The sequence below is a fragment of the Lactuca saligna genome, chromosome 5 (genome assembly GCF_052625555.1).
Source record: "Lactuca saligna cultivar CGN05327 chromosome 5, ASM5262555v1, whole genome shotgun sequence".
Lineage (NCBI taxonomy): Eukaryota > Viridiplantae > Streptophyta > Magnoliopsida > Asterales > Asteraceae > Lactuca > Lactuca saligna.
Window position 1 is genome coordinate 46253375 of NC_136421.1, and position 7430 is coordinate 46260804.

Genomic DNA, 7430 nt, shown 5'->3' on the forward strand with positions numbered 1-7430 from the left:
AGAGAAGAAATAATGGGAAATGTATGGAGAAAATAAGGGTGGGAGAGCTTCTATTGATAGGGTGAAATATGGCTGAACTTGGTGCCACATGTCACCATCTGGTGACAATTGACAAGACTTGGGGAGAAAGCAATGACCAAGACTGTGCCACGTTACCCATTTTCGCACGGCACACTTCCGACTTCTAAAATTCGTAACTTTTGCATACGAGCTCCGTTTTTGACGTTCTTTATATCCAAGCGTAGGTAAAAATAAGATCTACAACTTTCATTTCGACTCCGTCGGCTAATTCTTGACTGATCTTAAATTTAACAGTAAGAGGAGATTATACAGTTAAATGTCCGCGTAAAATTCATAACTTCTACATTCAGACTTCGTTTCCGTTTGTCTTTTTATCGTTGAGTTCCTATTAATGATGTCTATAACTATTATTTAGGATGCGTAGGCCAAAAAACTACTCGAACTAAAATTCGAGTTTCGGGTCGTGCACTGCTATGCATAATCTTAGAAAATTCATAACTTCCTCATACGAAGTCAGATTTGGGTGTTCTTTTTTTTTTTTCGTTTGTTCTCAGTTTAATGTATACTACAAATTTTTTTAGATCACTAAGGCTAAAAAGTCCTCTATCGTAAATTCACTATTTACGTCTCCCGGTGCCGTGCCGATTTTGCTGTAAAACTTCGACATGCCATAACTTATTCGTTATAACTCGGAATTCGATGTTCTTTATATGTACGAAACCCTTATAACATATAATACAACTTGGTTAAGATTAATTCTTCTAAATAATATTCCATTAAAAAATCATTTTTGACATTCATTGTCTCTAAATTGACTAGCCCGGATCTGCGGGCGTTATAGGCCCTCCTGCTGATAAAGCTTTAAATGTGTTAAAACCTCTTCTTAATTTTGATAATGAAACTGTTATGCCATGTGAAGTTTTTCATAAAGTTAAACAAACTAGATAAGCATTTCCTTTAAGTGAGCATAAGTCTAGTATAATTGGTGGGCTAATTTATTTGGATGTACGGGGACCTTACAAAGTTCTTGATTATAGTGGATTTAGCCTTTTTATTACTATTGTAGACGATTTTATGAGAGCTACTTGGGTTTATCTTATGAGATCCAAAGATGAAGTTTTTTCTTGCTTTCATGGTTTCTTTGTGTTACTTGAAAATTAGTTTAATGTGAAATTTAAAACAATAAGGTCAGATAATGGGATTGAGTTAGTAAATTTTAATATGGAAAATTTTCTTGAGGGTAAAGGAGTTGTTCATTAGACCTCATGTGTTCACACTCCAAAACAAAATGGTGTTGTGGAGAGGAAAAGTAGGCAACTCTTAAATATCTCTAAGTCATTGTTGTTTCAGTCTGGATTGCTTAGAAAAATTTGGGGAGATGCAATTCTTACTGTTGTTTTTTTTTTTTTATAAATGGAACTCTTTCATCAGTTTAAATTGGTAAAACTCCTTATGAGTTAGTTTATAAATGTCATCCTATTTTTGATAAAATTAGAATTTTTGGATGTTTATGTTTTGCTACAAAACTAGATGTAAAAGATAAGTTTTATGAAAGGTCTGAAAACTATGTTTTAATTGGGTATTCCGGTATTAAAAAATGATATAAAGTTTTTAGTCTTGATAATGGTGTTTTTTTATTTTTCAAGGATGTGAAGTTCTATGAATATGTTTTTCCATTAAAAATGGCTTCTAAATCTGGCTTTCTTGAGTCACCTTCCTTGATTAATCATGGTCCTTGGAATCCGTTTTCCAATGATAAAATTTTGCTATCAGATAATATTGATGATAGTCAAGGTAATAGGAATTTATATTGTAACAGTCAGGAGGGTGATTTGACTATTAATCAACTCATGAGTGCAACTGATTCCAATCAGGAAGGTATTCTAGGTTGTGAAACATATAGTTCAGATCCTAAATTGGTCACATCTTAGTTGACAGATAAATTTGAGGAAAATAATATATTAACAACCACTGATAATATCTTTAAGGAGATCTCACAAAGAGTCTAAATTTCCATAAAATTTATTAATTTTGTTATAAAAGGAAATTTTAAATATGGAATTGAGAAATCTGTATATTATTCTTTTTTGGATTATGAAAATAAATGTTGTGTTGCTAATTTAAATAAAACTATAAAACCTCATTCGTATTATGAAGCTTCTTTAGATCTCAATTGGGTAAAAGCTATGAATGAGGAGATGGAAGTATTGTATAGAAATCAAACTTGGATTATTGTGACCTTTACCTACTAATAGAAAGCTTATTAGTTGTCAATGGGTGTAAAAGATTAAGTATAAGTATAATTGTGAAGTTGAAAGGTTTAAGGCTAGGTTAGTAGCCAAAGGCTACAATCAGAGGGACGAAATAGACTATGAGTAGACATTTTTCTCCTGTAGCAAAAATGGTTACTATTAGAACTGTTATTAATTAGAACTGTTAGATGAAGATGTTTACATGTATTTACCTCTTGGATATCATGATAAAATAATAATCAGGTTTGTAAATTGTTGAAATCTATGTACGGACTTAAACAAGCCTGATGTGCACAAATTATACATATCTAGTTTTGAATTTATAATCTAACGAACTTAACTAGCTAGAATGCACCTATGCAGTGTACTTAGTCGAATTATAGAATAGTTTACATAAGTCGGGTGTCGATCACAAGGAACGGTATTTAATTAATTAAATAAGTACTAAAAGGTAAACTAAAAAAAATAACTAAAAGAGGGGGGGGGGGGGTATCTGATTTTACAAGTTTAGAAAAACTTAAATTAAAATAACAAACTAATTACTAAAGTGAAAAACTAGAAAGACTATTTCAAATCAAGAATGATGGATACTTTCATTTAGCTTCGAGTCCCTCCTGTTTCCTATGGTTGATTTCAAGACCATGGATTAATTCTGCTAGTTACCAAATAATAGTTACTAGTCATCATGGTCAGGCTAACTATCATAAGTCAATTTAATAACTTTAACCCCAATGATCATGCAAGTTAAGGACACTAAACTGATTTTAAAGGTAATTTGGACTCTGAATGATATAATCTATAGACTACTATTCTTTAGTCAGGTCTAGTAATCGAAGAAACATTATGAACAAATATTGCTCGCTAACACAATTAAGCAACTAACTTATCACCTATACTAGGATATGGTAAATCTCTAGCTCTAGCAATTTAATGGTCATAAATAACTAGGTATATGTCACACCCCCAAACCAAGGATGATGGAAACATCCGGGGTTGGAGGACTTCATGTGTAGTATCATAACAATGAGTATAATAGTGCTTAAAGTAAATACAACCATCATAAATATTACTGAAAAAGTTACACCATAGTATATGTTAACATATTTCAAAATCAATTACATTATGATGACAAAATGAAATGTTTGATGTCTGAGCGTCTCATCCTCAAAAACTATTATTTTCCTGGTTCACCTATTTACTGAGAATACAAGTAGTTTCGAAAAGTGTCAACAATTAAGTTGGTGAGTTCATAAGCTTTTGTATGTGGTGTTTGAAATTCTTTCATTGTAAAAGTAATGTTTGTCCCAAAAAATCTAATATTTCCCTTTTAAAATATATTGTAGTCTTAAATGTCAAGACCAAAATGTGCAAGTAATTTTTCCGTACTTAAAGAAATTTATACAAGTTTAAATCGACATAAACTTGTTTAAAGTAAAAAACCCGTAAATCTTATGTTTTGTTAATACCCCATGTTAGTTATTACAACCATGTTATGACCCAGTCGGCCTTGTATACGATGTTCTTCAGCTGTCACAAAGTTAAATGACAATTATCACCCCAGACCTGCCGGTCTAGTTGTTTGCATGCAGCTCAGGTGTGGGTTTGTTAGACGCAATATAGATCTATACACAACTATCAGGCTCTCCTTACAAGAGATTCTAGTTATAACTATCAGACTCTCCTTATATAGTGTTGACACATCAAGGGTTACACCATGTAAACCCTAATGTGTCATGAATCTTCATTTCCATCACCCATGGGTTTGTAACTCCCATGGAGCATCCAATGGGTTTAACCCAACTTGATAATCCATGGATCCTCTTAGCCCACTATACAAGTTATGGATGATTTACATAATCAACCCATATATTTAATTAGTTATCTTTTGATCACTTAATTAATTCTAAATTAATTTTTGATCAAACTAATTAAATAATACTATTAATATATTAGAACTTATAATATATTAATAAACCACAAGTGTGATTTCGCTCATTTAGTCTATCCAATTGCATGGTGCCATGCAACCCAAATGGACCATGTCGGGTCGGGTCAAGTACATACCAGAAATAGTTATGGACTTAGACACCTTATCCAACAGTCTCCCACTTGGATAAGTCTAATAACTATAAATGCAAGTATGACTTCAGGAACCGATCAGTAATCGTAGCTCTTTCAAGGTCTATCGGAAATGAGAAGATGATGATACGCCATTTAAGATAAGTGATCATATAATCCTTTGTTCTAGATATCAGCCAGACAAATACATGGAACAATGTCTAACTTATTGTCCATTAGTTTGTTTCCCGATTACTGATTTGTTTGACAAAGAACTTAATTGAACACATCAACTTAGTTCTGACCGGGCCCAGTACATAGGTCAAACAAAATCATCGAGGGGCCCAGATATCAACTTCTAATCTAAGAAGGAACAGATAAACTTCAACTCATATGTTTGTTCTACTACTCCTTGAATTATACACAAAAGCACGTTTTATAACATTGAGTTACCAATGCGTTTATGTACAATCAATGCATAACCAACTCATAAGTAACAAATCATCTCTAGGTTTGAAGACTTATATGGTAATACCGTCTCACGATCACTCGAGATAAATTCCATGAAGTGATTCTAGTGAGCGTGGGTTGAGTCCAATGCTTAGAACTTATGAGCACTCATGATTGTTGTAGCCATGTCCAACACCTTAGACCTCTGCAACCAATCATGGCAGTCTTGATTCATACCTACTTTCGACATATGACCAACTGTGGAGGTTCGAATAATATGATATACCAAACATAATTATTCTGGAAGTCAAAACATGCAAAAGAAATATAGTAAACGATTGACAAGAGATAGCAACACTTTACTCATAAATAAAACACCTTTTATTCGTCATCTAATGTAAATTACACTTTACAAATTTCGAGGTTATCTATTTACTAAATCTAATATCATCCTTCAGCGCTATGCTCCGAGCATACTGGAGATGCTTAACCCGACTCAGTCCCTTCGTGAGGGGATCTATTGGATTCTCATCCGATGATACCCTCTTTTCCATGAGGAATCCTTCTTCATCTATTGGATTCTCATACGATGATACCCTATTTGCCATGAGGAGTGCTTCTTCTATTTGATGTCTGATGAAATGGTATTTTTTGTCGATGTGTCTGTATCTCCCGTGATCCCTTGGTTCCTTGGCTAAGGAAAAAACACTTTCACTATCACAGAAAATTTACATTGGCTTCTTAATAGCTGGTACAAATCCAAGGTCTCCAATGAAGTTCTTCAGCCATATCACCTCCTTTGCTACCTCGCTAGCTGCTATATACTCTGATTCGCAAGTTGAATCAGCCACTGTCTCTTGCTTGGAACTCTTCCAAGAAATTGCTCCTTCGTTTAACGTAAAGACCCAGCCTGACTGAGAGAAGAAATTATCCCTATCAGTCTAAAAGCTAACATCACTATACCCTACAACTCTCAAGTCATCACTCCCACCGAGGGTAAGGACCTAGTCCTTAGTCCTCTGTAGGTACTTGAGGATATTCTTTACCGCAGTCCAGTGTGCCTTGCCAGGTTTCCCCTAATACCTGCTAACCATGCTCAAGGCAAAGGCTACATCAGGTCGAGTATACGTCATAGCATACATGATCGATCCTACAGCCGATGCATAAGGTATTCAACTCATTTTAGCTATCTCAGCCTCAGTACTAGGGCTTTGTGTCTTACTCAATTTGGCGTTACTCTGGATGGGTAGCTCTCCTTTCTTGGAGTCCTGCATGCCTAATCTCTTCAGCACTTTATCCAAGTAGGTACTCTGACTAAGTCAAATTAGTCTTTTACTCCAGTCTCTCAAGATCCTTATCCCTAGAATATAGGCAGTTTCTCCTAGGTCCTTCATAGAGAAACACTTCCCAAGCCAAGACTGAACTTCCTACAGAGTTGGGATGTCATTTCCTATGAGTAGTATGTCATCCACATACAATACCAAAAAGCTAACTATACTCCCACTAGCTTTGACATACATACAAGATTCATCTTCACTCCTAGAAAAGCCAAACTCTTTGACTTTCTCATCAAAGCAAAGATTCCATCTGCAAGGTGCTAGCTTTAATCCATAAATGGATTTCTGAAGCTTACACACTCTAATAGGGTACTCTGTATTGAGAAAACCCTTTGGCTGACTCATGTAAACATCCTCAACCAACTTTCCATTAAGGAAAGCGGTTTTAACATCCATTTGCCATATTTCATAGTCATGAAATGCAGCTATGGCTAACAGAACCCTAATAGACTTAATCTTGGCCACTGGAGAAAAAGACTCATCATAATCAACTCCCGAAGTTTGTGAGAAACCCTTTGCAACCAATTGTACCTTATAAGTGTGTACATTACCATCCATGTTGGTCTTCTTCTTGAAGATCCATTTGCACCCTACAGTCTTACGACCTGGTACATTCTCAACCAAGTTCCAAACTTGATTGTTATACATGGACTGTATCTCGCTATCCATTGCCTATTTCATTTGGCTGCCATGGCTTCCGCGTAACTGTTAGGTTCATCCAGACCTATCAGTGTCTCATCACTGATAAGTGTATCACCTTCCGCAATAATATGGAATCCATAGTAATGCTCAGGTGCATTCCTACCCCTTGTGGAACGCGTTAGAGGTACAGACTTGTCAATTGGCTCAACATGAGTTTCCTCCTCAAGTTGAATGCTAGGGTTTGAAGTTCCTTCACCACTTAACTCTTGAATTTCTTCAAGGTCAACTTGCCTCCCATTGTTTCCTTGGCTTATGAACTCTCTCCCTCTCTCTCAAAAGACATCCCTCCTTACTACAAAGACCACATTTTCACTAGGTCTGTAAAAGACGTAACCAAAGGATTACTGTGGGTAGCATCTTAATGTTCCTGCCCAATTGATTCTCGACTTCCTATTTAAATTCTTTAAACCCTTCGAAAGTCTCTGACTTATGCTTGATTAAGTAAACATATCCATATCTACTGTAATCATCAGTAAAAGTAAAATAATAATGATTGGCGTCCCTTGTGGCATGTTTGAAGGGTCCACACACATCTGTGTGTACGAGATCCAACAAACCTTCACCCTTCTCACAAGAACCTGTGAAGGTTGACTTGTCATTTTTCCAAGTA